The sequence below is a fragment of the Mustela putorius genome, unplaced genomic scaffold (assembly GCF_011764305.1).
Source record: "Mustela putorius furo isolate JIRA1106 unplaced genomic scaffold, ASM1176430v1.1 tig00537350_pilon_pilon_pilon, whole genome shotgun sequence".
In the NCBI taxonomy this organism is placed as follows: Eukaryota; Metazoa; Chordata; class Mammalia; order Carnivora; family Mustelidae; genus Mustela; species Mustela putorius.
This window is the reverse complement of record NW_025422471.1, coordinates 10,563,737-10,587,345: the sequence shown is the minus strand read 5'-3', so window position 1 is coordinate 10,587,345 and position 23,609 is coordinate 10,563,737. Positions and strand designations below refer to the sequence as shown.

The following is a 23,609-nucleotide window of genomic DNA, read 5'->3' as shown; positions in this document are numbered from 1 at the left end:
ACACGGTGAGAATAAGCCTTGTTCTGCTTAGGTTCAAACTGCAGACAGATCGTTTTAAGTTGTAGACTTCAATGACAGATAAGAGAAAGAAAGCAAGGTTGAACTAGTTCATCTATAAATGAAGAAATATAAGGCTTCCGTAGCCTCTTCCATAAATTAAAACAGCCTCGTTGGTAACTGACCAGCAGAGCAAGAAGAGAGCAGAAAATTTTCTAGCAAATATGGTGTACCCTTTAAACAAAGTTCTCTGTGGCATTTTCCTATATTTAAAATGATTCCTGTCCAGGGCATATTGCTACTTTGTATTCCTCTTGATATTTTCATTTAAAAGAGAGCCGCTGTGCAAAATAATGTCCTTGTCTGCTCCTTCCTCATACAAACCTCCAATCAAATTTAATAAAGCTAGTTTGATACAATGCCAGCCTACACTTGGTTTACCCTTGGTCGACTTTAATAGGGTCAAAAATATTTTCGCATTGGCAGTGTACGCATTAATCATTTTTCCAGAGGATTTAGAAAATTGGAAGAGACAAGGCCAAGCAAAATTTTAAATTAATTGGGCCTACCCCAGCCTTCCAGGGTCACCTTGTGGCAGTTGTCCCACATTTTCCAGGTCACGGAGTTCCTGTGTTTCCTACAGCTGCCACGAGGAGAGATCCAGGCTGTGGGCACACAAAGGTGAAAGAATTTCTCTCAGAAAGTGCGAATTTTCCTACGGCAACCACAACAATTGCAGTTTCCAGATTGTCGCCAGACACCAACCACTTAAATAATGCATGCTCGGCTGACGCCTCCGCTTGCGCATTTTCTAATCGAGTAGTCAGGAAAATTTGCAAACACTCTGTCATTTACCATAAATCCGCTGCCTACTTAGAACCACAGAGTAATTAATTTTAGTACTGCTCAGAATTATTAATTTCAGCCAGAAAAAAAACTGTTTTCCCAATGGCTACCTCCCCCATTTTTCCCCCCACCAATATTCATCGAAAGGTAGAAACAGTTTTCTTATAGGGGAAGGTTTATTCAAAGTATTGTTACTGAGAGTCTGTACGATAACAAGAGGAGAATCTGTATTTCTGGTTCTAATCTACAATCTCGTGCTCACGCGTGTCTGACGGATACACCACATGAAGCTGACCACGCAAGATAAACCTTCTCATGACAATGGTGATTCAGTAGCCCCTAAGTCTTACCCTGTGAGAAGCAGCCCACCTCCTGCTTTGGTCTTTCTAACAGAAGGGAGCAATGGGTTATACTCTCCATGCAGAAAATAATTTGAGGCTTTTGAGAAAATTAGCAAATATTTCTCACTTGCTTAAATGATCTTGGCGTTCGACAGAAGAGAGAGTAAGAATCTTTACCAAGGACAAGAATAGCTTAGAGTGGCATACACCATTATGAATACACTGGTATGAAAATCTCAGCAATCACATGTGTATCTAACACACATGGGATGAAAACTGAACATTCAATCTGGTGCGTTTTAACCTGGTAAAGTGAAATCTGGTCTTCCCTCATTGGATAGGAGTCTCCTGCGAACGCAGCTGCTTGCTATGTCACCAGAATGTCCACATTATAAATACATAATGAGCATGAGAAAACTGGTACAGCTTTGTTTGACTAATAACCATATCTCTCCCTATCAGTAGCAGGAACACAGAGCGAGCTCAAGTATTGGCACTTTAATTGCCATGGAAGATTTCTTTTCCGCTTTCCACTGCATGAGTGATCAAGAAAAAAATGAAGGGAAAGTAAACTAACATCTAGAGATGTAAACATGACTCACTGAGAAATCAGACATGGTTAAGTAAATTCCAGGATGTTTGTGGTTATCTGGGTCTAAACACTGCTGATAGTTCTGACTACTCTTGTTTTTAACTGTTTTTCCTCTGGGTGCTTCTTGGGCCAAGGGCTAAGACTTCAAAGACTTAAACCTTTTGATTATGAACAGTTTGGCTGTTGCATAGCAAGGAAGAGATGTCAGTCAGTATTAATAAAATTACCTGGTAGAGTGTAAAATGCTTCGTCAAGACTATGATCAAGTGAGGAAAAAAAAACTAAAATAAAACTAATGATTTAAAAGCAGGGTTGACTGGTCATGATTGGTGCTTGGTGACGTATAGAATAGTGGAATCACTGCATCGCACACCTGAACCTAACGTTAACACTGAATGTTAACTATCCTGGAACGAAAATAAAAAATTAATCAGGAAATATATAAACAAATAAAAGCAAGGGTGGAAAAAACTTGACACAGTTACCATCTTTGTCATGGACCTTGACTTTGTAATACAGTAGGGTCATTCTGAGGTGACATGATGACTCTTATGTTAAAATGTGAAGTTCCTAAAAAGAGATCAAGTTACAGATACATAGAAAAAATATCATATATGAGGAAGTGGTGATGCAACATGGGGGCTTAAGTGGGTAGGAGAAGAATCAATGAAACAAGACGGGATTGGGAGGGAGACAAACCATAAGTGACTCTTAATCTCACAAAACAAACTGAGGGTTGCTGGGGGGAGGGGGTTTGGGAGAGGGGGTGGGATTATGGACATTGGGGAGGGTATGTGCTTTGGTGAGTGCTGTGAAGTGTGTAAACCTGGTGATTCACAGACCTGTACCCCTGGGGATAAAAATATATGTTTATAAAAAATTAAAAATTAAAAATAAATAAATTTAAAAAAAAAGAAAAAATATCATAAACAGGAATAATATATCAGAAGGGTAATATTTCAAAATAAGAGATTGGGCTTCAGAACTACTTGGGGACCTTGAGGCATTTGACACACACTCCTGTGGAGAGCCAAGAAGCAAACACTCGCACGCTCGGTGTGTGGTCTGGGCTGGGCAGGAGCTGTACCACCTGGGAATCTGTTAGAAAGGCAGATGCTCAAGCCCACCCTCAACTACCGAGTCAGAAGCTCACGTTAAGAAGATCCAGGAGATTCGTGGGCCCATGAATGCCTGAGAAGCGCTGGTCTAAAGCATAGCTGTGGAAAATGTCACAGATAGACTACAAATCACTGGGAAGCATCAGCTTTCCGTCTCTAGTTCAAGCTAATGAATCACGTTCCAGGCCTGCACTTATTTCCCCCAGCTTTTTCACACACAAAAATAATGTTGTTCTAGACATGGATACGATGAAACTAGCTTCAATAAACTAACTTGTATTTCATGTCAAGGGTGGGCCCCCTTGAAAGAAGAGAAGTATTGTATACTTAGGAGTCAAGCAAAGAAAAAAAAAATGCTAACATCTCCAAAGTGCTATTACAGTTTTTGGTTTTATATTCCATTGACCTTTTTGTCTCTTTTCATCTAGCCTCTTGTTTAGAGTGGTAGATTTGGCAAACATGACTTTGGAGCTGTAATCTTTTATCATCTTGGTTATAAGGCAAAGTCTTGAATACTCCCAAACTGATTAAATAAAATCCATCTCTATCTCTCTCTCTCTTTTTTTCCCCCAATCCTTAAATTTCCAGGGCTATGGTAAAGGTTCATGAGAGAGGAAAAAAAATTTTATCACTAGGATAAATAATTGAAACATTGGGTAAATAATCCAGAAAAGAACAGAGTTCAACACCATTAATTAGTCATTACAAACTACTGACTTGAACAATAGTATCAGTGGTGTTTCAGGCATAAAAGAATTAGGGAGTTATGTCCAAGATATGGAGTTAGGATATAGGACTTTTCAAAGCACATGATTTTTTTTTTTTTTAACTGGCAATATTTGTTACTGAGTTGAGGCACAATTGAGATATTATGTTGCTCGATATTACTCTTCTCTATTAATCACAAACATTTAAACTTCAATTCATGATATTTTTGTTCAAAGCAGCACTGTGCTGATCTTCACTGTATTTTGACAGCAAACTGAATTCTTTTTTTTTTCTTTTTCATTTTTTTTTTTTTTTTTAGCAAACTGAATTCTTGTTCACAAGTATAGGATTTGTTTAGCTTCAGGCATCTGTGTTTGGATTACAAGAATGTTGATTGGTTCACTGCCAGGGGCACCCAAAGGTCAAACTGTCCTCTTGAAAGTCGGTGTCTCAGTCTCTCTCTCTCTCTCTTTCTCTGTCTCTCTTTCTCTGTCTCTCTTTCTCTGTCTCTCTCTCTCTCTCTCCTTTCTTGGTCTCATTAATTAGAGCTAAAAGAGGAAAAGGCAATGACTTAAAATCATTTAATTCTTTTTCAAGGGTATCTTTAAAAGCAGAACTCAGTGTTGGTGTGAGGTCGAGTCAAGGTGAGTACAGATCACAATGGCACACTTCTGACAGGTGACCTGAAACCTTTCAAACTGACATCTGTCACAGAGACAGACACAAGTTTTTTAGCTCGAGAGCTTGTTTTCCTGACATTTCATTTTTCATCAGATTTTGAGAGAAGGGAAAAAAGATGAACTTGAAAAAGTCTTGCCAGGGGCAGAAAATAAGATCAGGTTTTCTGCAGCTGCCTGACTCACCTTTAAAGGTTAGAGGTCTAACAAAAGTGAACAAAAAAGATCTCCGTTTGATGTTATTGGATAAAAGGACATGTTACTACTTTAAATACGTTCCTGAGACTTGCATAACCATTAGGCAGCAGTACAGGAAAAAAATGGAATCAGAGTGAGATTACATATCCATTTTAAATCCCAATTTCAGAGTTTAGTCATGGAGTAAATCAAATCCAACCTCACCTATTCATCTGGCACAAAAGATGAAATCCACAGGTGCATGAATTTTCTCATGAATTGAATAATTTCCTGCTCCTGTGGTATTGAAATGGCCAGTGAAATTTAGACAAGGTATAGAAACTCTTCCTTTGGACTAGAGGGATATCTGCATTACAATAGTTACATGCTTTATATTGTCCAAAAAACATTAGGGAAATATATCTATTGGATAATATAGAAAAGAACTTGAAGTCTAAAAATACCTGACTTATCGTCCCGGCTCTACTAAAAGCATGATCTAAAGCAAGCGACATTTCTGTTTTGGTTTTATCAACTGCAAATGGGGGAAATAATATCAATCTTGTGAAGTTTCACAAGATAATGTATTAGTATGCTACCAAATATAAAACAGTGCATTGATGAACAGACACTCTGTTTTGCTCTTTAAAAAAAAAAAAAAAAAAAAAAAATCTGATGCTTAACACAGATCTTCCTCAACTTATGATGGGGTTATATCTGAAAACGGCTTAGAATGAAAATGTATTTAATTCACCTAACCTGCCAGACATCATCGCTTATAGCCTCGCCTACCTTAAACATGATCAGAATGCTTACATTAGCCTACAGTTGGGCAAAATCACCTAACAGAGCCTATTCAATAATAAGGTGCTGCATATCTCGTGCAATTTTTTGACTACTGTACTGAAAGTGAATAACAGAATGGCGGTCGGGGCACAGAGCAGCTGTGAGTGGATGAGTTATTCACCTTCATGATCGTGTGGCTGATGCAGCTGTCCATGCCCAGCTTCATGAGGGAATCACCCTGTGTATCACGAGCCGAGGAAAAGACCAAAATTCAAAAAAGTACAATTTCTACTAAATGCATATCACTTGGTACCACTATGAAGTCAAAAAATCATACATCAAATCACTGCAAGTCAGGGACCATGTGCACAGTACTTGACATGAAGTTAGCACTCATTCAAGTGCCTCCAGATTCTAAAATGGAAGATAGCACTTTCCTTATTATCAGAAAACCTTTTTTTTTTTTTTTTAAATTGAGCCCAGGAAATTTTTCTACAAAATTTTTGGAGCAATAACTTTAGAATTCACCAAGAGACTGAGCCCATATGAGACCATATGATTTTCAAACTCAAGGACTCAGGCAAATCAAATGTATTGGAATAGAATGTCTATAACTCCTAAAATAATGGCTCACATATTGCGAAGTAGCCAGTGTTCTCTACTAATCAAAGGAGGAGTTTACAGCCATATTGCTCATTGTAGGAAAGAATCTGAGAAAGTACAGGATTTACTAGCTAATAGGAGCAAAACATCTTTGATCGAGCCAGCTAATTGTAGAAATCAGGCTTATCTTGATAAGTACATGATCAAAACAGTCTCAAAATGCTATTTATATATCCCTTCTGATAACCCTTCTCCACAAAGACAGAACACTGCAGAATGTCTTATGCATTTATGATACTTAATATGTGGTGCTTGTAATATTTATTTAACTGCTCAAGTTAAGTAAAAAGTATATGACAGGTTAAGTATATGAAAAGTTAAGATGCTCTGGCCTGGCAATTTGGATGTGACATCTACTCCTACAGGTACATGGGAATCCAGAGCTCAATTAATAATCTTACATTTTCCTGCCTTATAATAATCCTATGATAATCTGACCTTATTTTGAGTCTACCTTTTAGCACACTTCACACTAATAGTTATAAGTAAATGAAACCCATGTGTATTTCATGTCAGAGAAATCTAATGGTACATGTTTTAGAATATGAATCAACACATACTATTTGTTTCATCCCATTCTTATTTCAGATATTCTGCTCTGTTCTTCCTTTAAGTAGAATCATAATCATCATACTACATGTTTCAATTCTTGGTTTTGAAAAGAGACTCTACAAAAGTAGTGAAAAGAACTTGGATCAATCCTTAAATCTATTTTTTAACCTCCTTAGGGTGTCCTATGTTGCTATTTTGGAGAAGTTGCCTAGTTTTAGAGAAGTTGCCTAGTTTTTATAGTTCACAGTCACTCCATATTATTTCCCTGACAAGCCTGAGAAAAACTTTTTTATACAAATTTTGTTTATTTTATGAGATTTGTACTGCATACTTTAGATACTCAATAGTTGTTTTGATAATAGCTATTTTAGTACTGATCACAGAAGAAGACTGCATAAAAATATTAATCTATACCACCTGAAACAATAAAATTAGAGAATCATCAAAAAACAAAGATATAAAAATCTCTTGTGGTAAACTTTGTGGTACTTTTGCAATCTCATCAGCCTTACTTGACATCTTAATTTACTTTTTTTCAGATTAACATATTGTCCTGAATCATAATGTATTTGTGTCCTTTAATATCTTTTTTTTTTTTTTTTGCAATTCTTTCTCTCTCTCTCTCTCCTTCTCTCTGCAATTCTCGATGTGATTTTCAATAGTAGGACTTTAAAAGAATGAATACATTTTTATTATTTCTGAACCTGTGTATAATCTGAGAAGTATAATCTGTACTTTCCTCCTTCCTTAATATTTATTCATTCACAATTACACAACATTTAGGAAGTAGAGTTTACAAGTGTTACTTCATTTCCAAGAAGAGGCAAGACCCATTTATGAGACTTTAAAAGCCATTCTTTTCCCAAACAGAAAGTTACATTGTTCTACCATCATGTGAACTAAAGTGCCAGAGTTCAATTTCAGTTCAGAAGAACAAACCCAGAAGATATGAGTGGGTTTCCAATTTGGTGAAGTACTTTAGATTTAGTGTCTGAACTGTAGAAGAAAAACGATACAAAGTAACACTTCAGAGCCCATGAACAAACAGACATTTCATCCACTGGGTGGCTTTGGACAAGAAGAAAGGGCTGTAAATTACAGCTCTAACTTATTTCCTCTGGACCCCACTCCTTGTGTCACGTAAAGGGGCTCTATGGATTTGAGCAGGGTCTCCAACCGATCAGGAAAACAGACAGTGGCATGGCCATTAGAATCTATCCACTTTGGCCAGTTCCCCCAGCCTGTAGCACTCACGTGAAGGCAATCTTCATCTACTGGTAATACTTGCAAAGGAGGAAGCCATTACCTGTACCTTTGCACTAAAGATGATGTCGCATACAACCTGTCTTCAGCCTTCCCTGTGCCTTTTCACTGTCCATCTTTGTATTCTGTGCCAATCTCTGGCTTTGCCAAGGAAATGTCCCATGTCAGACAGTTTCTTCTTCAAAATTGGACTTTATTTTCAGATTATATCAGCAAAACAAACATGTTCATTGGAGATAACCTAGAAAATAACCTGCAGAAGCAAATCTGCTTCCAGTCCTTTTATTTTCATAAGCCTTTTTTTAAAATACATGAGAACATACAAAAAGTACAATTTTGTATTCAGCTTTTTTCACTATACCATAAATGTTTTCCCATTGCTATAAAACATTATGTTTAAAGATAATGTGACTGGCTCCATAATATCCTCTCACTGTTATCTCAATGCTATATTTTATGCCCTTTTATCTGCTTATCACTTAGTGAGTTTTCTTGCCATTTTTAAATTTTTTATCTTCATAGATTAAAAATTAATCATTTGTCCTGTTTAAAAATATTACCTGACTATTACCTGTCTTTTAAGCCACTTAAGATTTTTTTTTTATCAGTTGAGGTCTTTAATATTTATATTAGCAATATATTGATCTTTGGGGTTTCAGTTGCTCATTCAATTTTTTTTTCCTGCTGTTGGTTTTTCCCATTGCTTTTTAAGCTTGGAAGTTCTTCCCTACATAGAAAAATTCACCTATATTTTGATTTGTTTTGTTTTGTTTTTTAAAAAGTAATATTGATTGTTGCTGAAATTGAGCACTGAGTACATGAAAATTTATATTATTCAATCTACTTTTGTATATGTATAAATATTTTTATATTAAGAAAAATAGAAAACTTTCTGGTTTCTTTCCATCTTATGGAGACTTACTTTTTCTAAACTATATCTTTTCTGGGCTCTGGTGAAGACAGTGTTGACTTGAAGTAAAGTGTTAATGAGTAATAATGGCATTATGCCAGTTGTTCCCAAAGTTTAGTATCCAGAAGAATCACATAGGGTATTTGCCATAAGATTTTAACTCAAAAGGGCTAGTGTGAGACCTAGGGATTTGCATTTTTAACAAGTACTAAGAGTGATTATGCTGAGATAGTCTATGGACCACACTGGAATTATGTGCTCCATATTTTAAAATTAGATAAGCGATTTCAACACATGGTGCTGGAACACTTGGATATCCATATGCAAAAAAAAATGAATTTCAATCCATATCTTTCACCATATATAAAAATTAACTGAAAATGAATCACATAAAAAAATTAAAAATAAATGGATATAGATCTAAATGTAAATCCCAAAACTATAAAACTTCTAGAAGAAAACATAGAACAAAATTTTGGTGGCTCTGGGTTATGCAAAGTTTCTTAGTTTTGACACCAAAAGCATGATCTATAAAATTTTTTTTTAAAAATTGGTAAGTAGAACCTGATCAAAATTTAAAACTTCTGCTCTCTGAAAGACACTATTATGAGAAGAGAACAACAACAACAAAAAAAAACAAGACTTGAAGAAAATATTCTCAAGGCACATAAATATTCTCAAGGCTGATAAAGTACTTGTATACAGAATATGTTATATTTAAAAGCCCTTAACACAATAAAAATAAGTAACTCAAATAATGAACAAAATATCTGAACGGACACTTCATCAAGGGAAATATATGGATGGCAAGTAATCACACGAAAAGATGCTCAACATCAGCAGTCATTAGAGAAATGCAAATTACAAGTGACAATGAGATACAACTACCTACTTACAGAGTGGTTAAAATTTTAAAAGACAGACAGACAAAGACTGGCAAGGACTGAAAGAACTGGAACTCTCATACACTGCTGGTGGGGATGTAAAATGACACAACCACTTTGGAAAGCAAGTTGGCAGTTTCTTAAAAAGTTAAACATACACCTACCATATGATCCAGCCATTCCATTCCTAGGTATTTAGCCAAAAGAAATGAAAGCATATGTCTATACAAAGACTTGTACCTAAATGTTCATAGCAGCTTTAATTATAATAGCCCAAAACTAGAAACAATCCAAGTGTCCATCAACAAGTGAATGAATAAACAAGTTATTATATATGCATACAATGGAAAATTACCCATCAGGAAAAAGGAAGGAACTATTGATGTATACAATATACATGAATCTCAAAATAATTATTCGGAGTAAAATAAGGCAAGCCAAAAGAGTGCATACTTTGTGATTCCATTTATATAAAATTCTAAACAAAGCAAACAAATCTCTAGTGAAAGAAAGCAGATCAGTGATTGCATGGGGAAGGGAGAAGTAACGGAAGAGGGGGAACTGCAAAGGGCCAGGAGGAAACTTTTGGGATAAAGTACATTTTCATTATCTTGATCATGGTGATAATTTCATGAGTATACAGATATGTTGAAAATAAAAAACAAACCATAAATTGGATTAGAGATTTTATAAGATAATGGTCTACCTGATTTCCTTTCCCTCCTACTCCCTTCCGGGATAAGTCAGTCTCCTATGTGGACTATTGAATCTTGGAGAAAAATCTAACAGATGAATTACCAAAACATTGCACAAAAGCAAAGTATAGCAAATTTGTTATATTCTGCTTTATTTTGTTTTTTGGTTAGCCGATGGAAAATCAGTCTGCCTACAAGGAGCCACCCCTGTCACAGTTTGGGTTCCCCAGAAACAATACTCTAAAATGGGATTTCCTCTGTAGGATTCTTTCTTTCTTTCTTTCTTTCTTTCTTTCTTTCTTTCTTTCTTTTTTTTTATCATCTTCAATTAGCCAACATCTATGTGGGATTTTTATTAGGGAGGGTCCTTAGGATCAACCCCTGTGAAAGAGAAGATGCAGATTAAGTAGACAGAGAAGTCAAGCTGTAATGCAGGCCTAAGCACTTCAGCTAACCCCTTCGACTCTCTGGAGCTAACAGACAACACTATCTAGAACTAAGACTGAACAGATGATATTCATGTGACGAAAAGTTATAATATGCATCCTACCTAGCAATGGGTTCAGGTGAGGTTTGATCTAGTGTTCAAAGGATGTCACCAAGCGCCCAGGTTCTTGCTCTCTGTTGTGCATTCCACCCATTCAGCTCTATGCTCTGGCTCCATTCAGCGGTCTCCTCAGTTCCAGACTCCTTATCTAACATTTATAAGGAGCATGGTTTGCAAGACTCACATGACAGAAAATGAAGGCTTGGTCACATACCTCATCCTCCCAGCAACAACTCAAGTGGAAAATAAATCAAAAGTCTAAGACTTCCTATTGAAAACAAAAGGCTCCTCAAAAACCAAAACCAAAACAAAACAAAAATTAAATCCAGCAAAACTCTCTTCACATCTCTTCAGTTGGGAACGTGCCCATAACTGAACCAATTTCCCTAGTCAAGAAACTGGACTGGACTTATTACTGGCACAATCTTGAAACTCAGACAGAATTCATTCTTCCAAAATGGAGGAGGAAGGACTGTCATAAAGAATCTGTGGGGGCTCGTAATAAGAAGTAGATGGAATAGACGCTAAGCCACTAACAAGACTAGTGCTCTCATGGAACTACAATGATTTAAAGCAAAGGCACAAGCAATGGGGCAATTTTAGGGACTGAGCCATTAAAAGGGGTACTTTCTGGAACACACAGGCCATTTGTTGGCCACTCAAACACCATCACAATTGGTGACCAGGTGACCCCACTCACTCATATGCAATCTGTTTTTACTTTCCCCATAAGTAAACATATCTTCATCTTCTCAAATTAAAAACTACAAGAAATGTCAAAAATGAAAAAAAAAAAACATTTTTAAATTAAACTCTATTAAAGAAATGCTAGTTCAAAAAAGACATAATTGGGCTCTCTAAAACCTGGCAGCTCCCAAACGCCAACAAGTTTTTCTCTTCGCAAGTCTGTTCTCAGCCATTCCAAGAAAGGAACGGAGAAGAACAGAGCTATATCGTTTTGATGACAACCCACTTCTAATCCACAGGATCATATGCCTTTGCACCCTGCTCAAAGGAAACTTGGCCTAGAAAAAAAATTAGTTTCATAACAAACCAGCCACTCTGAGAATAGAGGTGAGAAGAGATCGGGTGGAAGATTCTGAGACGTGTTGAGGAGTTGGCGAGCTTTAACTGCCAGTTCATATGCAGCCTCATGATTGCGCACGATGACCGGAGGGACTTGGCTTCTGGTTTCTCAGTCAAACTCTTAATTCAGGAGTAGAAAGGAACAAAATCTGGGAGGTGTTTGGTCTTTCATCAAATATCAAAAAATGGGGGGGGTGGATTTTTTTGAGTCAACTGAGGCAAATATAATTACTTCAAGGAAAATAGATTACTACAAAAGGCTAGTATCCGCAGTGGCAGCAGCATCCTTATCGAACATTTATAAGGAGCATGGTTTGCAAGACATGCCAAAGTCCCTCTTTAGACAAAGCTTACAACCAGGACTCCGATGCATGGGTGTCCTGGCAAAGGAAGTTCCCGGTGATGTAGGAGAGATGGAAGCTGTATAATTGGAAGTCACTATGACTCAAAACAACACAAAACACATTTTATTTTACTTTTTTAATTCCAGTAGAATTAACACTCAGTATTATACTGGTTTCAGGTGTACAACAATTCCACCCATCCCTAGGTGCTCCCTATGACAAGGGAACTCCTTAATCCCCATCCCCTATTACACCCATCCCTACCCACCCCCCCACCCCCCCGGTAACCATCAGTTTGTTTTCTAGAATTAAGAGTCTGATTTGTTGGTGTGTCTCTTTTTTCCTTGGTTCATTTCACAAAACACGTGTTTATATCAATAAGGATTCTACGTGTGATCAAAATATACATGTGAGAGAGCTGATTATAAGGAGATTTAGAGATTCTGATTTAGGAAGTGATAGGATTTAAGATCAAGGCCAAAAAAAGTTGAAGAAGAAAACCATGTTAGACGGCCAGAGATCATCCTGGGGGTTCTCTTTCCCAAGAGCATTTCTCGGTGCCACTATTCTTTAAGCCTCTTCTTTTATTTCTCCTTCTCCCCCTGCTTTCTCTTAGTAGTTACCATTTCAAGCAAGCTTCACACCCAAGAACTTACTGCTGTTAATGAAGCAAATGATAGTAATGAAACTCAAACTGGAAAAAAAAAAAACTGCTTTAACAAAGTTCTAATAAAGCTTCTTACAGACTAAAACCATAGAGGTGAAATGTGCATAATGCTTACTTTTTCATGGTGCTTTGATGAAATAAGCAAAGAGACATGAAAAATTAGTTGCATTCAACCAAACCTTCCCCTCATCACCCTGTCACCCAACAGGCCACTAAATACACTAGAGAATGATTCTGAGAAACGGAAGACATGCTCCTTTGGTTCTCTTGATTTTCTCTCATTTCTGTGAATTTAATTTTCTGTGCGAGCATGTGTCTGAGCTGGGGCAGACAGATTGGTGCAGGGTTTCTTAAAAACAATTTTTTGCTCCATCAGACACAATATATTCTGCTGAAAGAGAAGAGAGCACTATACCCCAGGGAAAAGAAAGTTTCCCCAAAAGTTTGTTCCCTCCAAACTTCACAAAGGAAGAAGGCGTCCCTCTTGGGTGATTTAATTTAATTGTTATGTTTTCTCACTTTGTTCTGGGGAAAATTAAGCAACCATCAGCTGCACTTCATAGGCAAATACCACTTTTTGGTAGATAGAACACAAAACTAGGAATCGGAAAACCAAAAAAAGAATCCTGGCACGGCACTGGGTGATTTCATCTCCACATGCCTGAATTTCCTGTTTGCAAAATGAGATAGAGCTTCCCACTCGTCACTTCTTTCTTGGAGATGCTGTGAGGACTAATAGTCTTCACTCTGGTTTTTTTTCTTCCAAGAAGCAGAGATTTTTAATGGTGCAAAAGACGCATCTTGAGAAGTATGGAGAGGGCAACGGAGGCATGATTCTGTGCCACAGTTGACAGTTGCAGTCGAAGGCAAGGCCTGTTCTGTGCTCTTGACATGCTCACAACTCAAAGGGGCATCAGACACTGGAAGAGATCACTGAACACGGCAAACGGCAAGGCACACAGGGGAATGGGCCAAACTGAGCTTGTCTTCACAGGTAGGAGACCCTGGCGGTTAGATTCGCAGACTCTAGATTCCAATTCTAAAACCAGACTTTAAGCCGAGTGAACATGGACAAGTTACTTAACTTCACAGTGTCCCAGTTTCCTTATCTGTAAGGAGATAATAATAGTTCCTCCCTCATGGGGATAGTGTTTAAAACAGTCAGTGCCTGCCGTATAATAAATGGTATCGTTAATGTCATTGATTGTTGAGATGAGTAAAATGTCCAGGCAAGGAAAGGAGGGAGGGAGCCACAGGAGCTGCAGAGGCCACCAACAGCCCAACTGATTTGTTGCAACTCTAAGAAATGTTTTGTCCCTGAAACATAAAAGACCAGGCAGAGAAGGCCAATGTGGAAAGTTCGTGGAGGTCTTTGCTATGAACTTGACTTTATTTTATAAGCAACAGAGAGCCACTAAATGATTTGAAATAAAAAAAGTGACATGGTCAGATTTGTGACTTGGTAACTAATCAAATGGAGATAGTGACAGACCCTGGTAGACGGTTTGCAAATGGCCACAACTATTTCTGTCCCTGTAGCCACTCCTCTTTCTGTCTTTGGAAGTGTTCCCATAAGAGATTAATTATTTCGCTACCTATTTAATAGGGGATGGCTTGGGACTTGCTTTACCTAATAAAATGCAACCAAGTTATACTGCACCAGTTCCAAGCCTCAACTCCAAGAGTTCCTATGTTCTTCTGTTTAGCCTCATGGAACCCTGCCATCCACCATGTGAACAAGCCCGCACTAACCTCTTGCCTAACAACCTGAATTACCTCAACTACCGACCTCCAGAATCAGGACCTAAGTAAGTAATTGCTGTTTTAGTCCATTAAATTGGGGCACCTGGGTGGCTCAGTGGGTTAAAGCCTCTGCCTTTGGCTCAGGTCATGATCCCAGGATCTTGGGATCGAGCCCCGCATCAGGCTCTCTGCTCAACAGGGACCCTGCTTCCCCTTCTCTCTCCGCCTGCTTCTCTGCCTACTTGTGATCTCTGTCTTCCAAATAAATAAATAAAATCTTAAAAAAAAAAAAAGTGTTAATCCATTAAGTTTCTGGAGAAGGGTGTTATGTGGTAATAGCTAACTGATACACCCAGCACAGAATTTTATAAATGACTATGTTCAAATACTAGGCCTAACTTGCCCAAGGCAGCAGTCTGGGGTAGAACTCCTTCTCACCAATATCTAAATAAACACCAAAGCTTCTTGTGTCTTTCTCCTAACAGACATGCACACGCCACCAAAAACACGATGAATGTGATAATAATGACATAGTTTTATGAGCAGGAAGCTGTACATTTTACAGTGAGATTTTGTCTTAATTACCTATTATTAAAAGCAACTCTTGAGGTAACCTGAGACAGGCATTATTTCACTTCCTAGACAGGTTTTGTGACATCCATAATCAAGCAATGCAAAGTAGAACTGGAACACGAGACTTTGATAACTGGTGATTTCTTTTAACTGAATTAGTCTGCTTTACGAAGAAAAGAAACTAAAGTATCATTTATTCATGCCTCTATTCAACAACGACTTTGGAGTTTTCTGTGAGACGCTGTGCTGACTACTGGGAACAGGGTGCCAAAGGAGCCAGTGAGAATGCTGCCTTCATGGGCGTTAGTGAGAGACCTAGGTGAGTAAACACACAAGGACTGGACAGTGCATCAAGTGTTAGGGCAGCAGGACGGGGTAGTCTCAGAATTTAGGGACTCAAGGGAAGCTTTCCAAAAGAAGCAACATCTAAACTGAAATCCAAGGAATGACTGGGAAGTGGCCAGGCAAAGAGAGAGGGAAAGTGATCCAAGCGAGGAGGAAGAGCATATGCAAAGTCATGAAGGTGCTCATGGCACATTCTTGGAACTGAAAGCAATTACTCAAGTTTATAAGTTGTTCACACAATAGTCTGAGTGAGGAGAAGGAAGCTGGAGACAATAACAGAAATTTGACCTTACAGGAGCCATAGAATGTGACCACAACTTTGAAAGCAGTTGGAAGTCACTGAGAATAGTTTAAATAGTTTAAACTACTTAATAGTTTAAGAATAGTTTAATAGTTTACGCTGACATGCTCAGCTTTGCACTTCAGAAAAACTCTGGCTAAAATGTATGGATAGAACTGAGAGAGGCAGGGAATGAGTTAAGGCTGGGAGACAATTTAGGGAGCTGCAGCAGTTGTTCAGGTAAAGCTGGATGATGCCCTAGGATGGGGTAGGTAGCCATAAAGATGAGGAAAAATGAATAGAATTAAACTTTATTAAGAAGAGGGGCTCCTGGGTGGCTCAGTGGGTGAAACATCTGCCTCTGGCTCAGGTCATGATCCTATGGTCCTGGGATGGATCCCTGAGTCGGGTTCCCTGCTCAGTGGGGAGTCTGCTTCTCCCTCTCCTTCTGCTGTTCCCCCTGCTTGTGATCTCTCTGTTTCTCTCTCCCTTAAATAAATAAAATCTTTTTAAAAAAAACAATATCTATCTCCTTTGTTAAGGAGATAGACGCAAGAAGCTTTGGTGTTTAATTAGACACTGGTGAGAGAGAAGTCTACCCCAGCTTGCTGCCTTGGGCAGTTTAGTGAGTGTTAGTGTTGCTCATGGCTCACTCAAGTGGGGGACACTAGAGAGGAACTATGTGGGAGGAGGAAATATCAACTCCAGTTTCAGACATACCAAGTATGCTGTTCCTGTGGGGTATCCAAAAGCACGTGTCCGGTAGACAGTTGAGGAAAACAGGGATGTGAAGAAGGGTAAATTTAATCTCTGTGGTCTCTTAAAGGGTTGTGGACACTTGGCCATGACTACATTCAGCAGCAGCCCAGAAAGATGGCTTAGCAGCCACAGTATGTGTGGGATGTGGCTTGGTCCACAGGGACAAGCAATTTGATGAGCAGCTTCTAGAGGGCTGGTACCTCAGGATCAAAGCTGGGTATCCACAATAAGTGACAGCAAGCTGGTCAACCTCGACTTTCTAATTTGGCAAATGCATGGGAGTGGATGGTGTGCAGAGAGCATAGTTTTATGTTCTGGCCCCCGAAAGAAGGCAGCAACCTTATGAGGTTACCCCTGTCTCTCTCCATCACATAACCTGGTATCATCTACAAAGTACACTAACTCATTTCATCATGAAAACATCTCTGTGGTGTCCGCAAAATAGATAGTACTAATATCCCACATCTCACAGGGGAAGACACTAAACCTTCTAGTAACTTGCCAGGTCCCATATTAGTTAAGTGGCAGAGCAGGGTTACTGGGATTACAGGTCCCTTTCTCCAAGCATTGTGTTCTTTTCACTTAAAAGGTGGGGGAAATCAATAGCACATAACATATTAAAGGAAATGAGAAGAATTAAGATAACTATATAATTTCAGGCCTGGGGGACCTGCACATTGGTCATGTCTCCAGCCAAAATTGAAAACTTGGAGATGGAAAAAGTTTGGCCAAGAAGAGGACTTCAGTTTTGAACTGAAGTTACTGGCCAAAGGTAGACCCGGCCATCTCTAACCGGTACAACTCTTGTCTCTCCGTAGCTTAAATCAAGGCCCGTCCTTTGGATAAGCAGGATGGAAGCTGGAGCTTTTCAGGAAATCATCCCTTCAAACACTGCCACAGACACAGCCTCTTTATTAAGGGGATAATTGAAAATGGACCACAGTATATTATAAAGACAAATCAGGGTGATAAAATTTAGAAAAACTAAGAGTATTACCTAGGACAGTTAGCTCTGGCTCTCGAAGTAGCTCCTAAGCACAACTGAAAATACATTTATTGGATTTCCTGGCTACCCACAAGGAAAAAGGCAGTATTTCTACTCACTTACGGAGAAGTATTTGTGTCTTAACAGATAAATGCGTTTAGATGAAAAAAGCCAAAAAGGGTTTTATTTATTAGAAAATACCGTAACTAGAGCATTGAAGGCTATATTTTTTCTTCCTACCTTTCTGACATTTTCTCTGAAGGTCATGGAGATGACCGAGTGCAAAGAGGTTCACAGTATGTGGGGTTATTTACGCAACTTGTTGTGGACATACAATTTAAGCTTGACCAGTCTGATCACTGTGGAATGAGCCCTGGCTAAGTGGTAGGGATTAATCTGCCAGGAGACAGTCTTCGATAAATTATTTGGTAGGATTTTTTTTTTCTTTTCCTGATTTAAAACATTTTCTTCCAATAAATAATCGAGTTGTACACTGGAAAATGAAAATGACTGACCTCCCCAGAAAGTAAAAGAAAGTCTGAAAATGGAAACTGGAGAGTTTTCGCTTCTAGTGTCCACTGAGTGAGAAAATATACTTATTTACTTGAAATACCAGCAAATGGGCTCCCATGTAATGAAATATTTATTGAAATTGCCACTTTGGCCCTCTACAGTTGCTGATAGGGTTTAACGAGAGTCCAGTAAGGAAGCCAGAGTGAAGGTATGTCTATTTATTTATTTATGGTCCATGCAGCTTCAACCATAAGGCTTATATTGGGAAATCATACAAGCAGGGCCATACATGACTGACAATAATAGTTATTTTCCATTTTCATTGAATCGTTTGCCACAGCTCAGGAAAATCAATCTTAAAGGATTTCTATATTTACTCAGTTCACTATTTAACCCTTTTCTCTGTTAAGATATATTTGTGTTGGTTTTAGTTAAAGTGTACAATGTTAAGTACTTACTCAACTTTTTTTTATAATTCTATCATCAATACTTTGTCTTTTTTGTTACTGGTTTTTGTCTGTTTACCTATTTGTTTCTCTAGCTTCTTTACACTTTGAGAATCAGTTTTATTTCACCAACTCAAGCTAAAGCTAGTTTCCATTTCTTCTTGCTTTGGTCAAGATGTAGCTGTCCAAATTAAGACCATGCATGTTCAAATTGTAACAATTACCCATGAAAGGAATTTCAAAATAATTCTTAAAACATCTGTATGAGCTATACAGAAAGAATGAGAAGTGCTAGCATTCTAAAATCATATACACCAAATAAAGACATTCTGGAGACACAAGGGGCATCTCTGTTCTGCAGAGAACATGGTGATATTGAGGCTGTGTGAATGTTCATGAAGTTCACCATGATTAATTGAGAGAGCCTGAGAAAGTCACTAACCCAAGGTTGCAAGGGATAGTCTCCAGCATTACTTAAAAAGCATTCCAACATGTTTGCTTTTGCTATTTCTGGATATTAGGAAGCTAGTAAATTAATAGAATCCTAGAATATCACAGTGCAAGTAGCCTTAGAGACATCTAACCAAAGAGCCTCAAAATATGAATCAGGAAACTGGGATCCAGAAGCATTAAGTGAATTGAACAAAGGCATGCAGATAGTCAGCAGAGGGGCAGGGACTAGAAACCATGTCTCTTCGCTTCTACTTCCATGTGTATTCAATAATTTCAAATAATTATACCACGTTCGGTGCACACACGTACACGCATGTGTATGCTAGAAAACCCAGCTATATTCATGAGTCTAATAAAGTTTTCAGAGATCACAAATGATTTGAGCAAGCTGCCAACTCATGACCTCCATATGTGTTTCAAAGGATGTGGTGGATGCCATGGTGTGTTGCCCAGATCCATCCTCCAAGACTAGTCCCTAATTCCCCCAGCTTCTGGGAGTGCTGGCAGTCAATATTCCCAACAGAGTCTCCATCTAGATTCGCTTTGGCTGAAGAGGGCCTAAGGTCAGACTTTGCATTGAGTGACAAGGCAGTGCCAAAGTATAAAAGCCCAGCCCCCTTATACTAATTTGGGAATGTTCCTAGCTCCCAAGCTCCTCTTGGGTTGAACTTAAGCCTCTGTTATCACTACACTACAGTTCAACTTCTTCCCAGTCCTACTTCCTTTACCCCTCCCCCAACAGGTGTTGATCCTGAGAGCTTTATACCCCAAAATTCTGCCTGCCTGCAAATCTTCATCTCAGAGTCTATCTCCCAGAAACTCCAACTAGAGACCTACAGTGCCTTGGTTAAGAGATGGGCACTAGAATCATCCTGGGGTTGAAGCCTAGCCACACTGCTTTCAAGCTGTGTTCCCTTGAGCAGTTTACTCTTTAAATCTCTTTTTCATCAGTTGCTTTTTTTTTTTTTAAATAAGAATAATATTAGAACCTACCACATAGAGTGAGTACGTATTATATGAGATAATCCATGTTGAAGTCGTAGTATAGTGCTTGGCACAGACTAATTGGCAGTATCAGTCAGGATGCTAACGGAAACAGATGGCACATTCAAAATAAAGGACTATTTACAGGGGTGTGGGCAGAGCTAAAAGAACCAATAAGGAATGGCGAGGCATCCAGGGACTAGCAACAGTGGGAAGCCAGTACCAGCCCCAGGCCTGACAAGGGCAAGTAGTCAAAACAATGTTACAGATGTACCACGTGATGCGCACATCCTGAAGAAGGCTGGAGTTGAGAGAGGCAACCTCTGACAGATGCAAAGCAGAAGAGCTCATCCCTGCCAGACCATAGCAAGCAAGTCAGAGAAAGAGAATAAATACAAAGGGTTCTTTGCCTCCCACCCCCTGATTTCCTGTTGGTCCTCTACTGGTCAACCACAACCAGACGCCAGATGGTCAGAGATGCCAGAGAAATCACTATTTCAAAACCAGCATTCTCACCCTCCACATCCCCACATACATTCCAAAGAAAAGGGCAGGGCAAAGAAGTGTGGACCTGGATCTAGAGAACAAACTAGTCACAGCCAGCATGGTAGTCCTCATATAAGCTAATATTCCAATTTCTGGAATACCTGGTATCTGGAGTCTTGTTGATTATAAAAACTCAAGCTAATGTGAAATTTGATTATAAAAGAAGTGGATTCTTAGGGGAAAAAAAAATTAACTCATCCAACCAGTCCAATATTAGTACACTATCAGGCACACAGTAGGTGCCTAAGATTCAACATAAATGAACTAAAAATATTTTTAATAGGAAAAGTAAAGAAAACTCATTGGGAGATATGATTTAACTTCAACATTCTCAGCATGTTTTCAAGTTGCTGAAGAATTTTAGAATTGTCAGGGGCTACATTCACTGCATTCCTTACAATTACCAAATAAGTGCAAAGTTTGGATTGGTATTATTTCTCACCAAGAGAATGAAAGTTTGCAAGAATAAAACTCTACATACAAACAAGATAGAAGACAATAATCCTTCCTAATAAAATGATTTTATTAAAGGCAATAAACTAAATTCCAACGATGGCAGGTCTTTCTTTCACCCAGGTTTAAATAGTCAAAGTATATTTCAAGGAATGGACAAGAGAATTACTCTTTCTCTCTTGTAGGAAGAAGAGTAAGTAGGCACTGGGATTAGCTGTGTAACTTTGGATAGCCCATCTGTCCTTTCTGAGTTTTGACTTTCTCTTCTGAAAGCCAGAACCAAGGAAGGAAGGGAGGGAGGGAGGGAATGAAAGAGAGAGAAAGAAAGAAAGAAAGAAAGAAAGAAAGAAAGAAAGAAGAGAGAAAAGAAGCGAAGATTTTTTACTTAAAGGGACAAAATGCTACAACTTGGGCCTTATCAAGTACAGAGAAGTGGTGGTGTAATTACCCATCTCAATACATATATGCTTATGTTCACACCCATTCCTGCCAGGGGTCTACTGTTCACCATCAAGGGAGCTTAGGTATTGCCATTCAAAAGTGACTTGCCCCACTTCCAGAGGGACAGTCAAAAAGTTCAAGAGATCCCAGAAGAGTCCAACCTCCTGATGCCAGACTCTGAACTCTTCCCAAGTGCGGAGCTGACGTTTCACCAAAGCACTCAACCAGGAGTTCTCCACGGTGCAGTCTTTGAAACTTTTTGAGAAAAATGGATGGAAAAAAAAAAAAGTATTGTTCAGGGTGGATAGTCTGCTGATCACAGGAGATCCTCCAAGAAGTATGTGAGCCAAGGAAAGAGTAGGATCCACTGCCCTGGGAATCCTGGCCAAGCCACCTTGGTAACCACATCCCAGCTACTGGCCATTGGAGGGAAGGAGCTCACATTCCCTCCCTTAAACTACATTCCACATTCCCTTCACAAGTATGGAGAGCTTTTATCCACGCATATTGTGGCTTTACTTTCTAAAGCTTGAATTGCCATTTACATAATTCCATTCTCAGGATATGTTGTCAGTTCGGAAGGCCCAATGTCTCCCTTTATTATTATTTTACATTTCACTGAGGCAAGTCTTTTGATTGCCTGAAGGTTTGCCTGCAAACTTTATGCAGTGGAGGTTTTAAGACATAGGTAAATATTTACGAAAATCTCAATTCTAGGACTTAAATGCACTATTTTCATGTTTTGAAAACATAAAGTACTTCATTAATAAAGTAATTCTAAGGTTTGTAAGCTATCTAGCCTGTTTTTTAATTCAAGTATATTTAACTGGATGTTTCCACAATCTTGACAAGCATGTTTCATTAGAATGTAAATTTTTAGTTTGGGATTTTTTTTTTTTTTAAGTAAAGTCAAGGGAAATGTCTTTTAATTTGATCAGTGAAATGATAATAATGTCACTTAATTATTTAACCAGCACTTTAATGGAACTGCTTTGGGCCAGGCACTCTTCCAAGGGCTTTAAAGCTATTAAGCTTATTTAATCCTCATAATAATCCTACAAGATAGGTAATATTATCATCCCCATTTTACAGATGAGAAAACTGAGGCAGAGAGATAGTGGCTAAGCAACATACCCAAAGCAACACAGCTAGTAAGTGGCAGAGCCAGGACACAAATTCTGACAGAAACAGTAATAGCAGCCACAGTAAAATGAAGAACACCTAATTATCACTAACTACAGGACTCTACGCCAGGTATCAGTTTGGGTGTTTTCCCTGAATTACCTACTCTAATCCTCACTATAACAATATTATGTAGGTACTAATTTTAGCCTGCTTGACAAATGTGCATGCCCAGAGAGGTTGAATAAATTGTCCAAAACCACACAGCAGGTAAGGAGCAGAGGCAACACTCAACCCAGGTCAGCTGACTCCACAGCCGAGGCTTTTAATTACAATGTCACGGAGATCTCAATAAAGAAGGTGGCCAAGCCAAACAGCCCCTCACTGCAAGCTTCCGCTAACTTGTACTCTCTACCTGAAAAGGTGGCTGATGTTCGACCCTTTGGTTTGTACCCTCCTGGTTGCAGGCTCCCCTCGCCTCCCACATGTTCTCCCAAGCATACCAGTGTCTTCTAGTTGCCATCCCAGAAACTGTTTCAGGCTTCTCTCGGACGGACTTCAGAAAGAGTGGTCAGAGGAATTTAATGTGCTGTGTTCCAATATCCTGTCCATGGGCTGTGGGAATCAGAGGCGGCAAAAAATTACAGACCCGGCCTCTCTCGGTTCCTACACAGCAGCTGGCCTTCTCCGCCCCCACCTACAGAAGCCCCGCAGGGCCTCCCCACTGGAGGCTGTGGTTAATCTGGTCTCCCTGGCCCTGGGGGATGAGAATCTGGCCCGAGGTCTGTGACAACAGAAGAGCAGAAGTCAGCAATGCAAATAATAAAAATGCATTTCAAAAGCTTCGTGCCTTACAAAGCTGCTTCACATATGTACTGTCTCATATGGGCACTTCCTATGGGAATTGATAGAAACTGAAACTGGTTCGGAGCAATATTTGGTACTTTTGGGTTTTTGTAATTTACCTTTGTCTCTTTATTATTATGTACTGCATTTCCTACCATTGTTTTAATTTTATATTTGAACTTTTTCTGCTAACTTAGCGAGACTGAGACTTTCTCAAAACATTTAATTCTACCAGTATGTTATTTTATTTATTTTATCTTAAAGATT

General features: G+C 38.8%; 1 long non-coding RNA gene across 5 annotated transcripts in view; it reads right to left on the bottom strand.

Annotated features, from left to right (window-relative positions):
• Window positions 1–23,609, bottom strand: part of LOC123390419 — a 331,180-nt gene that overhangs the window by 283,246 nt on the left and 24,325 nt on the right. For 4 of the 5 annotated variants that reach the window (XR_006604991.1, XR_006604990.1, XR_006604993.1 and 1 more), the window contains exon 2: window positions 567–662. The exons of the other annotated variant lie outside the window; for it this stretch is intronic. This is a non-coding gene — a long non-coding RNA (uncharacterized LOC123390419). The remainder of the gene's footprint in view (window positions 1–566; window positions 663–23,609) is intronic. 5 annotated transcript variants of the gene reach the window in all.